The 13,367-nt window shown below is 46.3% G+C and overlaps 1 pseudogene; it reads right to left on the bottom strand.

Moving 5' to 3' along the window:
• Nucleotides 1-822: 822 nt before the first annotated feature.
• LOC138674614 (uncharacterized) lies at nt 823-10,771 on the bottom strand (annotated as a pseudogene).
• Nucleotides 10,772-13,367: the final 2,596 nt, after the last annotated feature.

Genomic DNA, 13,367 nt, shown 5'->3' with positions numbered 1-13,367 from the left:
CTTTATGACAATGCGTTGGAATTTAGAAGCTAAAGAAGATCCATATAATAATTGTACTATATGTCATACAGTATATAATAATAATAATAATAATAATAATAATAATAATATTAATAATACAGTATGGCTTTGATATTAACGTCATTCATTAATTTCAGATGAATGTCTTCTAGTCTCTTCCCATTCAATAAAATTATTTTTGAAAAAAAATCTTTAAGTTATGTGCTGAGTCAAGATATTTGTCCTCAGGGCTTAAGCTAAAATTACCATTTCAGTAATTTATATGATTGATTGCGCGCCCTTCGGGTGCCCGCGTTGATTACAAACCACGCAATGGGGTGTACCCACGCACCAGACTGGCGTATGTGCAGACTAATAGCAAACATTAATACCTGGTGTACCTCTCCTGCCATTCCTACCTTGTGTAGGAAAAAGATCTATAGTTAATACTGTTCGAGTAGAGCTATCCGATAGCGCTATCCATTAAGAAAGTGAACAGGTAGAGATATCCCATAGCCTTATACCTAAAGGAAATGAATGGGTAGAGCTATCCAATAGTGCTATTTCTCAATGTTCCTGAGCGTAAGCTATTTCACATGCCTGAGCGCAATTGGGATCTGCCACCAAGGCCCTGCCTATGCCCAATGTTGGGTCCGTAGACCGCGGCTAGGAGTTAGTCCCGTCAAAATGTATTGGCTTTTACAATTGTTCAAAAGCTTAATAAAAGACTTTTTTGCACACACAGTTGACAGTAAACCATTTGTAAACATTAGGAATAAGTTTACCTTGCTTCTGTGTCTCAAATATTTTGACCCTTATTTGTTAGCTTTTCCTTCCCCAGGAGAAAGCCACATATGACTGCCCGTGTAAAAACACTGGGAGAAGCAAATCAATTCCTACAATATCCAAGGACTGTCCCTGAGATTTATTGACAGTCATTGCAAAAGACAACATGATAGGAAACTGATGCCGTCGCATCTGGACTGGCGAGTTTTTATCTTTGGAAATCAGGTTAATTCTTGGAATAAGAACTGCCTGACCCTTTGCTTTTACATTTAAAGCAACGGCATGAATAACGTTTGCTTTTAAACTTATCACATAATGCCTTGTGCCATTACAAAGGCCACACTTTCTGTTAAGATTACGCAGGAGCATAATTAAAGCATCTGGTTTCATCTTTAGTTCACGAGGAGGCATCCCAGTGGGATTCAAAGAGTTAAGAAACTCTACAGGGTAATCTGTGAGAATCACACCCTCCTCTTCCGCTATTGTGTCAATATAGCGATATGTTGAGTGTTCACCTTGAACTTGACTTAGAATTTTGTCGTTCAAGGCGTGAACGTCATCATTCAATGGCGTAAGAATTGCTTTATTGGCAATTGCTTCTACCTTTGCATCGGTAATCTCAATTGAGTCCCCAAAAATGGCTGTAATTAATTCACCCTATTCAATAAAAGAATTCGGGATTTCAATTGTGTATTCTGGTAGACCATATACATTTGACAACTCTCCATTGCCAAGTTTCAGTAACCATGAGTTGTACTCAACTTCGTCCTGAGGCGTTCTCATATTCTGTTGTAACTGTAACCGTGAAAACTGGTTCCAGGGTATGGAGCATTTAATGGTGGACTGTACAATTTGGGCTATTTTTCCACCTTCCATTGGTAGGGTTTGATGAAAGTCACCACAGTTTATGAAAATTTTTCCACCAAATGGTCTTTTTTTCCACATATGTCTTGGAACAAATTATCCACAGCATTCATATTAAAACAGTAAGTCATTGTTACTTCGTCCCAAATAACGACAGATGACTCCCTAAGCGCCATTGCTTGAAGTGAGGTTTGCTTAATTTTTGACACTGTGGTCTCATTTGTTGTAAGGCCAATCTTGGAATGGTAGGTGCTACCGTTTTGTAGTAATGTAGCCGCCAATCCAGTGGAAGCTACTGAGCAAATAGACTTCTTTTCTGCTTGTAGTGTCTTGTGCAAGCAGTTGTACAAAAATGTCTTCCCACTAACTCCTGGGCTGTCCAGAAAAAAAAAGTGTGAGCTAGTGTCGTCTGGCTGTGATGCAGCATTGACTGCTTGCTAGTGTTGAGCGATACCGTCCGATATTTGAAAGTATCCGTATCGGATGGTATCGGCCGATATCCGAAAAATATCGGATATCGCCGATACCGATATCCGATACCAATACAAGTCAATGGGACACAAATATCAGAAGGTATCCGTAATGGTTCCCAGGGTCTGAAGGAGAGGAAACTCTCCTTCAGGCCCTGGGATCCATATTAATGTGTAAAAAAAAGAATAAAAATAAAAAATATTGATATACTTACCCTCGGACGGGCCCTGGTTGTCACCGCTGCAATCGCCATGCTTTTCTTCCTAAGAATGAGCGCTTTAATGACCTTCGATGACGTCGCGGCTTGTTATTGGTCGCTGAGCGGTCATGTGACCGCTCCCGCGACCAATCACAAGCCGCGACGTCATCGAAGGTCCTTAACGCGCTCATTCTTAGGAATGAGCGCGTTAAGTACTTTCGATGATGTCGCGGCTTGTGATTGGTCGCGTGAGCGGTCACATGACCGCTCAGCGACCAATCACAAGCCGCGACATCATCGAAGGTACTTAACAAGCTCATTCATAGGAAGGAAAACATGGCGATTGCAGCAGTGACAACCAGGGCCCGTCTGAGGGTAAGTATATCAATATTTTTTATTTTTATGCTTTATTTTACACAATAATCTAAATCCCGATACCGATTCCCGATATCACAAAAATATCGGAACTCGGTATCGGAATTCCGATACCGCAAATATCGGCTGATACCCGATGCTTGCGGTATCGGAATGCTCAACACTACTGCTTGCATAATTACATCGAAAGCTGATTTCTTATCTTCATTAAGCATAGCTTTCAATTGCTCAGCCTCATGTTTTATTACATCAAAATTCAGTTGGTCCAGTATTTCATCTGGAAAATTTACTGGAGTTGGCAATCCATAGTCAGCACAGGACTTCATTAATATCACAAAGAGCCAGTTGTTCAGCGATTTCTGGAGTATACCGCCTGGTGTAATCCTCCATAAATTCGGTTTTATATTTTTGCCATAATGCCAATGGTTTAGCTGGTTCTCCATATACACAAATTATAGCAAATAATTTGTAAAGTTGTAGGGCATTTGGAAAGCGATTGTATCCGTTATACCATCTTCCCATTGGGAATCATCTTCCAAAAGATGAAGATCAATGCACGCATTTTTATACGTGTCATGTAGGACTCCATTGACAGGCCTTAAGTCAGCATAAGACTTTGCTCCTCTAACGTGAAGTAAAAGGAGTCTTAGGTAATACAGCTCACCATCTGTTAAAGAGACTGTGTACATTCGGGCAATTGTTTTCCAAAATTAAGCCCATCGTTTTTTCTATCCTTCTAGTACAGCTTTTCTATCCCAGACATATGGTGTTAGGAGTCGAGTTTCCTCTGCTGCACAGGGGGAATCTCAATCCGTGTCTGCTGCGGTCTCCCATTCGGAATCGGCCACAGTGGGCTCTGCTCAGCGGAGACGTCGCTCCCAGCGTCTCGCTGAGGCTGATTCGGTGCATAGGGTCACTACTGCCTTTTCTGGCTTTCCTATGGTACCCTGCACTGATCTGCGGCGAGCGAGCCTCTCTGGGACTAAGTCCTTGTTTACTCACACTGAGCATGCCCAGGGCAGGGTCTCCCATTGGAGGTCGAGGGCCACATGTTCGGTCACATGCTCAGGTGCTGCAGTACATTCCATTGGTCCTCCTGGAAGGTCCTGAAAGGGCAAAAGATGCTCAGGTACTGCAGCACTTTCCATTGGTCCTTCTGGAAGGTCCTGAAAAGGTAAAAACTTCAGTAGCAGCTTCCTGTGCTGCAACTATATAAACTGCGCCTGACCGCACGGCCATGCGCTAGTATTGTCTTGAAAATATATGTGTGTGTGTAGATGGATGTATGTCGAAGGATGAAAGCTCCTAAGTATCCCTCCCTAGTGTTGTTGTCTGTTTGCGGATGATGGTAGCTATCTAGCGCCCGACTAGCCATCAGCATAAAACACACATAACAGCGTCTAGTTGCTGTGACCGCCTGTACGGCGCCGTGCGCTTTCCTTACCCAAGCCTGGGTGGTTAGCGGCGTCCATTAGTGCGGCACCGCACGCACTCTCGTGCCTTTATTTACTATTTCTATAGTTTCCTTACACACCCAGTTGCGGTGTTGTGCCAGCAGTGGTCTAATCGGACTTCAATCCTAGTTGGGGTTGTGTTCGCTGACTTATTGCTCGCGCTCTATGTGCGGTACCGCGGTCCTGTGACGCAACAGGATCGCTTCCTTCACGCAGGGTGAAGTTAACCCTTGTATGTATACTTATAGTACCGCCATATAGTCCGTCTTACTTAGCAGCAGGTACTTTCCTGCACGGTGGATCCCGGGTTGCGAACGCACCAATTCCATCTAATAAACTATATATTTGGTGCGTTCCGCCAACCCTAACAGAATACTAGCGCCAGGATCTGGCTAAGTAATGGCGGATGAACAGCGATTGCAGGGGTACATCCAGCTGCTGGAGGGCCGGTTGGCGTCTCTTGAGCGTGCAACCTCGGCGGTGGATGTTACCGCAATAGCTGTTCAAGCTGCTAGCGTGGCTGCAGCAGCTTTACCCACTGCCACCTCTGTTCCGACCCTATCTCACCTTCCTTTGCCTGAGAGATACTCTGGGGACAGTAAGTCCTGTAGGGGTTTCGTGAGCCAATGTGGTATACACCTCGAGCTCCTGGCTGCACGTTTCCCTACTGAGCGGGCAAAGGTGGGATTCATAATCTCCCTCTTGTCGGACAGAGCGTTGGAGTGGGCTACGCCGCTGTGGGAGCACAACGATCATGTGGTGCAGAGTGTTCCTCGGTTTCTGGACTCTCTGAAACAGGTCTTTTTAGGACCTCAAGTCACCCGTGATACAGCGCTCCAGCTGCTGGCTTTGACTCAGGGTTCAACCATGGTCAGCCATTTTGCTGTTCTCTTCCGAACATTAGCGTCTGAGTTGGAATGGTCAGATAAAACCCTCATTCCCGTATTTTGGAGGGGGCTGGCTGACCATGTGAAAGACGCTTTGGCTACTATGGAGATTCCCGCCACACTGGAGGAGCTCATAGCCATATCTACTCGCATAGACCTTCGTTTTCACGAGCGAAGGTTGGAGCGAGCCCAGTGTAGGCAGAGGTTTCGGCTGGCTCCCACCTTCGCCAAACCTTTGGAATCTCCAGTCCAGGCGTCCGAGTCACATGAGGCCTTAGAGGTGACACGAGCGGGATCCAAGTCTCAGTCCGCCCGTGCACATAAGGTCCGTCATGTTTACCGGCAGTCAGGACCTCTTGCCTCCAAGGGTCCTCAGCGGTCGGGGAAACGTCAGCGTTTAGTGGCAGTTGGAGGAGGTACACTAGACACGGCGACGTTTGCCTCAAAGTTGTCCTTCAAGGGGACAATTACCATAGGCCCATCCACTCTTATGGTCGAGCTATGCGTGGATTCTGGGGCAGAGGGTAATTTTATGTCTTCCTCTTTTGCCCAGCGTCACGCAATACCCTTGGTGATGCTCGCCAAGCCTGTGACCGTTCGAGTGGTAAATGGGTCAACAATACCCTCACAGATTACCCACCAAACCATTCCTTTCACGCTTTCTTTGTCTCCATCACATCAGGAGATAATCTCCCTATTAGTCATTCCTGAGGGAATTGATGAGGTCCTGTTGGGGATACCATGGCTTCGCTACCATTCTCCTCATATTGAGTGGTCCTCTTGGAGAATTTTGGGATGGAGTAAATCCTGCGAGTGTAGATGTCAGAGGGACTGCGTTCAGGTTGCTACTACACAGGTACCCGCAGATCTTTCCTCTCTCCCCAAGCACTATTGGCCCTATGCAGATGTGTTCTCCAAAAGAGCTGCAGAGACCCTTCCGTCTCACCGCCCCTATGACTGTCCTATTGACCTCTTGCCTGGTGCTGAGCCTCCCCGGGGTCGAGTCTATCCGTTATCTCTCCCGGAGATGGAGGCAATGTCTCAGTACATCCAAGAGAATCTGGCAAGAGGATTCATTAGGAAGTCAGTGTCACCGGCAGGGGCTGGGTTCTTCTTCGTACAAAAGAAGACTGGAGACTTACGTCCATGCATAGACTACAGGGGTCTTAACGCCATCACCGTTAAGAACAAGTACCCATTACCCCTGATATCTGAGCTGTTTGATAGGCTACGGGGAGCGAGGGTATTTACGAAGTTAGATCTGCGGGGTGCCTACAACCTGATTCGCATCCGTGAGGGGGATGAATGGAAGATGGCTTTTAACACCAGGGATGGGCACTATGAATATCTGGTGATGCCCTTTGGGCTCTGTAATGCCCCAGCCGTTTTCCAAGACTTTGTGAACGACATCTTCCGGGATATGCTCACCACCTCGGTCGTAGTCTATCTGGATGATATTCTCATCTTCTCTCCAGATATTGACTCCCATCGGAGAGATGTTCGCAAAGTCTTCGACCTCTTACGGGCAAACTCCCTCTATGCCAAGTTGGAGAAGTGTGTGTTTGAGCAGGAGTCCTTGCCTTTCCTTGGTTATATCATCTCTGCCCAGGGTTTGGCTATGGATCCTGCCAAGCTACAGGCTGTAATGGACTGGCAGGAACCCCATTCTCTTAAAGCGGTGCAGCGCTTTATGGGGTTCATTAATTATTATCGCCAGTTCATTCCACACTTCTCAACTTTGGTAGCTCCCTTGGTTGCCCTCACCAAGAAGGGAGCAAATCCCAAGTTGTGGTCAGAGGAGGTCTCCAAAGCCTTTCTCTCGATCAAGTCACACTTCGCTAGCGCTCCCATCCTACATCGCCCCGATGTTGATAAGCCATTTATCTTGGAGGTGGATGCCTCATCCGTTGGTGCTGGAGCAGTCCTTTTCCAAAAGGATGCTCAAGGTCGGAAGCATCCTTGCTTCTTCTTCTCCAAGACCTTCACACCAGCGGAGAGGAATTATTCCATCGGGGACAGGGAGTTGCTGGCCATGAAGTTGGCTTTTTCGGAGTGGAGACATCTCTTGGAGGGAGCTCGCTTTCCCTTCCAAGTCTTCACTGACCACAAGAACTTGGTGTATCTGCAAACGGCCCAGCGGCTGAATTCTCGCCAGGCTAGATGGTCCCTGTTCTTCTCCCGGTTCCATTTTACTCTCCATTTCCTCTCCGGGGAGAAGAACGTTCGTGCTGACGCTCTCTCCCGCTCCGTGGTGTCATCGGAGGAGGAGCCTCGGCTTATTGTCCCTTCTGAGAGCCTGAGAACTGTAGCTCCGGTTTCGCTAGAGTCTGTGCCCCCGGGCAAGACTTTTGTACCAGCTAACTTGCGACCGGAGGTTCTCTCTTGGGCTCACTCCTCCAGAGTGGGTGGGCATTTTGGGACCAAGAGGACATCTGAGCTTCTGGCGAGAACATACTGGTGGCCGCATATGGCCCGAGATGTCAAGGACTATATTCTGCCGTGCGTTTCTTGCGCCCAGAATCGGTCTCCTCGGCAACGGCCTGCTGGGTTGCTTTACCCTCTACTGGTGGCAGACAGGCCCTGGGAGATGGTCGGGATGGACTTTGTGGTGGGTCTACCCAAGTCGCGTGGCTGCTCCATTATTTGGGTTGTCAACGACCATTTCTCCAAGATGGTGCATTTGGTGCCGCTTCCTCGGTTACCCTCAGCATGGGCCTTGGCCGTGTTGTTCATTAGACATGTTTTCCGATTGCATGGTATGCCTGATAAGATTGTCAGCGATCGGGGTCCCCAGTTCGCATCTCGGTTTTGGAGAGAGCTCTGCCGTTTACTCAGCATAGAGTTAAATCTCTCTTCTGCATACCATCCCGAGACGAATGGGTTGGTGGAGAGAACCAACCAGACTCTGGTGACATATTTGCAACATTTCGTCTCTGCTAGGCAGGATGACTGGGCATCTTTGCTACCTTGGGCGGAATTTGCCTTGAACAACGCCGTAGCCGATTCCACTGGTCAAACTCCTTTTCTCCTTAATTACGGCCAGCATCCGCGTGTCCCTGTGCCCATGCCCGTGTCATCCACCGATTCTAGGGTGGCAGACTGGGCGGTGGAGGCACGTGACATCTGGGACCGCACACAGGATGCCATCCGGGCCTCCAAGGAGAGAATGAGGGTTTCGGCTGATACACACCGGCGCCTCGCTCCGGTCTTTGCTCCTGGCGACTTAGTGTGGCTCTCCGCCCGTAACATCAGGCTGCGAGTTGAGTCCACTAAGTTTGCTCCTCGCTACATTGGTCCGTTTAAGGTTCTGGAACAGGTCAACCCTGTGGTCTACCATTTGGCTATTCCTCCACGCCTTGGTATCACCGATACTTTCCACGTTTCCCTCTTAAAGCCCGTTCATTTGTCCCGGTTTTCTGAGTCATCTGCTGGGACATCGGGTTCATCCACGGATGAGTTTGAGGTGAATGCTATTGTGGGGTGCAAGGTGGTACGTGGCGAGAAATTTTATCTGGTGGACTGGAAGGGTCACGGCCCAGAGGATAGAACCTGGGAGCCTGTGGAGCACATTCGGGCTCCGCTGCTTATCGCAGCTTTTGAGCGTAGTGAGGCTCAAGGAGGGGGGGGCCCTAGGAGGGGGGGGTAATGTCAGGAGTCGAGTTTCCTCTGCTGCACAGGGGGAACCTCGATCCGTGTCTGCTGCGGTCTCCCATTCGGTATCGGCCGCAGTGGGCTCTGCTCAGCGGAGACGTCGCTCCCAGCGTCTCGCTGAGGCTGATTCGGTGCATAGGGTCACTACTGCCTTTTCTGGCTTTCCTATGGTACCCTGCACTGATCTGCGGCGAGCGAGCCTCTCTGGGACTAAGTCCTTGTTTACTCACACTGAGCATGCCCAGGGCAGGGTCTCCCATTGGAGGTCGAGGGCCACATGTTCGGTCACATGCTCAGGTGCTGCAGTACATTCCATTGGTCCTCCTGGAAGGTCCTGAAAGGGCAAAACATGCTTAGGTACTGCAGCACTTTCCATTGGTCCTTCTGGAAGGTCCTGAAAGGGCAAAAACTTCAGTAGCAGCTTCCTGTGCTGCAAATATATAAACTGCGCATGACCGCACGGCCATGCGCTAGTATTGTCTTGAAAATATATGTGTGTGTGTAGATGGATGTATGTCGAAGGATGAAAGCTCCTAAGTATCCCTCCCTAGTGTTGTTGTCTGTTTGCGGATGATGGTAGCTATCTAGCGCCCGACTAGCCATCAGCATAAAACACACATAACAGCGTCTAGTTGCTGTGACCGACTGTACGGCGCCATGCGCTTTCCTTACCCAAGCCTGGGTGGTTAGCGGCGTCCGTTAGTGCGGCACCGCACGCACTCTCGTGCCTTTATTTACTATTTCTATAGTTTCCTTACACACCCAGTTGCGGTGTTGTGCCAGCAGTGGTCTAATCGGACTTCAATCCTAGTTGGGGTTGTGTTCGCTGACTTATTGCTCGCACTCTATGTACAGTACCGCGGTCCTGTGACGCAACAGGATCGCTTCCTTCACGCAGGGTGAAGTTAACCCTTGTATGTATACTTATAGTACCGCCATATAGTCCATCTTACTTAGCAGCAGGTACTTTCCTGCACGGTGGATCCCGGGTTGCGAACGCACCAATTCCATCTAATAAACTATATATTTGGTGCGTTCCGCCAACCCTAACATAGGGTTTCACTGTACTAATACTGACGGGCGAAAGCGTCAACTCTGTTTAGCTCAAAATAAGCCTGCAGAGTAGAGGCTTTTGAGTTTGAAATAACCATATCTACATTACCATCTTCAAAAAACACTGGCTGCATGTTTTCAAGGTGAACAGCAAGCCTTTTAATGGTATGTGAAGCATCATGCATTTTATTTTTTCTGATTCTCCAGTTTATTGTATCAAACTTGATATTGGCACAGTCATGTCCTTTGTATACATATTTGAAAAGATATTTAAAATTTTTCATTAAAGCACATATTTCAACATTGATATGGCAATTGTACTTGAGTAATAAATAAGGGTTGTATGGAACTACCCATCTATTGTCGATTTCTCGCGTTCCTCGTCTGGTTTTCCCAGTATTGCATCGATGGTACTGTGGGTAACGATCAACATTGGGGTTTGTCTCTGTATTAAATTCCTTTTGGAATTTTTTTGCGCATTGACCATCTGTCATGCATATAGCACCAGGTTGATCTTCGCCACATGGGAGATGAATCATGTGCTTCATCACTGCCTCATGCAGTTTTGGATTTGCTGTCTCATTTGGGATTTCAACAGAGACCAATTCATCAATTACTTTTTTGTCCCTCGGTTTATCTTCCTCTCTGAGGATTAAGAGCATGTACGCGTGTGGTAGTCCATGCTTTTGAAATTCTGCTAAATGCACATAGGCAACTACACGGCCAAAAATGTGTTTTTTCAAAATCTCGTCAATTACGGCTTGGAGTTTGATTTTAAATACTTGTGCAACCAAATCTGGTCTGAACTCTGGCCTTTGCCATGGTTCTAACTTTTCAGTAATTTCTTTCCACTTTGGGTTACAGGTCATAGTAACAAAGAGATCTGGCTTTCCTAATTTTCAGACAATTGTCATGGCGCCTTGGTAATTTTGCTGCATAGCTCTTGGGCTTCCAATGAAAGTGGATGGTAAAATTACTGGTGTCCCAGCTTTTAGCTCTTGGTGTAACGCAGCATTATGGATGTGATCCATAACGCCGGCAAAACTATCGACACGTAATGCCTTTTGATTTTGTTTTATATATTCGATCCTGTCAGATTCAATTTTGACGTAACTGTCAACGATAAATTGTTGCGTCAACTTCCCAGCATTTAAAAGGGGATTAAATTAGTCATGAATGGCAAGCCTGTATGCATAGTACTGTAACAGGGTGATTTTTTCTTGTTGATCTTGATCCACTGGTATGGATGGTAGATGAATATCACCAATTCCTTGATGTAGCGCAATTGGAGTTGTCAAATTTATTGTCCATCCACTGTCCCCATATGGGAATAGAAGGGAATATGTCATTTCATCACACTTTCTGTGAAGAAAGCGGAGTTTGGTTTTCACTTTTGAGGTGAACTCTGATGTCCCTATTAAATGGGGGTTCACCCACTGCATTTTGATAAATTATAGCTACTTCATTGCACCTTGGTGCATTGTAGCACCACTGGTCATCATTGTAGTCATTTATAATTGACATTGTTATTTCGAGTGGATCGCAATTTTCTAATTCAGCAATCCTCTCTTCCTCTGTTTCAAATTCCCTCATCATTGTGAAGGCTCTTGCGAGTGGGTTAATTGCTTTCATTTTCTCTCCAAGAGATGATAGCAGTGCTGGGAGGCACTTTTTATTTGCTTGACTTCTTGTACTTAATGCTTCTTCACTGTCCAAGATATATATCTGAGCAAACTTGGGAGGACTACCCACAGTGGAATGCAATGGGGCAGTTCTTTGGTAAATTTGTCCATGAATTCGAAAACAGTATGGACCATGCCGAGGAGGTGGTGTTATTTGTGCACCCATTGATGCCAAAGCAAGTGAGCTATTGTATTGCCTTATATTAGCCATATAGGTATTGGAGTGCTGATGCTCTCCTTTCATCAACTTGACTAATTGATCATCCATACGAATGGGACGTAATTGGATGCGCCCTCTCTTGCAGCAGGAAGAGAATGTTTTGTCCTGCGCCATTTCGTCTTTAAAAATTTTAGATTGACAGAACTGACATCGAAATGTCAGTTCGCCACCATAGTGCTCTTCAATAAGTGTCTCATCAATTTGATTGAGAAGTCCTCTAGCAGCAAACTTGCCTTTGTCGAGTGGCTCTTGCATTTTGGACACATATTCTATCTTGTTCTTTTTTTTGTGAAATATGTGTATCACTTTGTGCATTGCGTGTTGCTGGTTGTCGTGCAGCATTAGATACTCTACATGATTCAGTTACTTCATTCACTTCTTCCAACTCTGGCCCCAATTTCCTTCATCTTCTGTTTCATTAAGACGCAGATTAAGCATCCGTATGCGATTCGCTTCTCTACGTGCAGCAGCACGCTCAGTTTGATCCATTTTTGCAATGTTGCCTCACAGGCTAACATTCAAAAAAGGCTTATGCCTTAACTCGCCACCAGGGAGACCTCCTCTCCTCAGGAATCCATGGTTACGCCCAACTGTGGATGACTCATTGTGCACAGACACACAGACACATCCAAATTAGGTATATTGATAGCATTGGGCTACATTGTTCCCCAGGGTAGATCCAATACACAGAGGACACTTTGGATTCAATGTATGTTGTGCCAAACAGTGAGAACTTTTAGCATTTGAAAAACAATAATTGTTCCCATCATATCACCACCTGATGACTGAAGGTTTTACATATTGTTATATTATAGGTGTAGTTAGCTGCAGTGTTATTTTTAGTAGAAAAAAACACATTGAGTTTGTGTCATCCCCTTTGGATAATAGTAATAGAAGAACATGTGCACAACAACTAACAGGTGCTCGGGAAGGTTCCCAAACCGTAGTTACAAATAAAACAGAACCCGGCACTCAACTTTGCGGTGAGGTTTAAAGGTGATTTATTATAATAAATCACCTTAAAACCTCACCACAAAGTTGAGTGCCAGCCCCTTTGGATAATAACATGAGCTAGGCTTAGGCTATGCTCTTTGGATCTTCTTATTGTATTTTGTGGCTCCTTCAAGTTTCTGATTACTTTGACCTACCTTGCTAACCTTTCCAGATTTGTTACCTTGTATTGATGTTAACAGTAGAGACTGAACTTTACAAAAATCCACATTCTTGAGAATACAGATTTTTTTTATGTCATTTGTCCAGTGCGAATTCAACAAAATGGTGACTGGCTGCAACCGCCATCTTGTTGAGCAATAGAGGTACCAGCAAAAGGTAAAAAAAAAACTAAAAAAAAAATCACGTCATTGCTCACCGCTGCTCACTGTCCAGTTCTCCAGCACCTCCATTGTGCCAAATCTCTGGCCTGGTGTTCACTCTAGGATAGCACTTCTGTCCGCGAGCAGTCCAAATGTTCCCAGCTAAAACTTCCATCTGAGAGTATGCAAGAAGAGGGACCGGACCGAGGGTCCCTCTCTTATGCCAGTTACGGAACTGTCGGGGCTGTCCCCTCTGTTGTCCTGGGGAAAGCTTAAATACCCAGACCGACCTTTGCAATTGGCAGCAGGGGGCGTGGCTAAGCTAAAAAGGCCAGAGCTTGTGCAGAAGCAGTCAGTCCTGATGTGAATAAGCAGCGCACAGCAGGGAAGGGCTGGTGCTCCATCCTCTGAG

This window comes from Ranitomeya imitator, chromosome 4 (assembly GCF_032444005.1).
Source record: "Ranitomeya imitator isolate aRanImi1 chromosome 4, aRanImi1.pri, whole genome shotgun sequence".
Taxonomy (NCBI): domain Eukaryota; kingdom Metazoa; phylum Chordata; class Amphibia; order Anura; family Dendrobatidae; genus Ranitomeya; species Ranitomeya imitator.
This window is presented reverse-complemented; position numbering and strand designations above follow the sequence as displayed.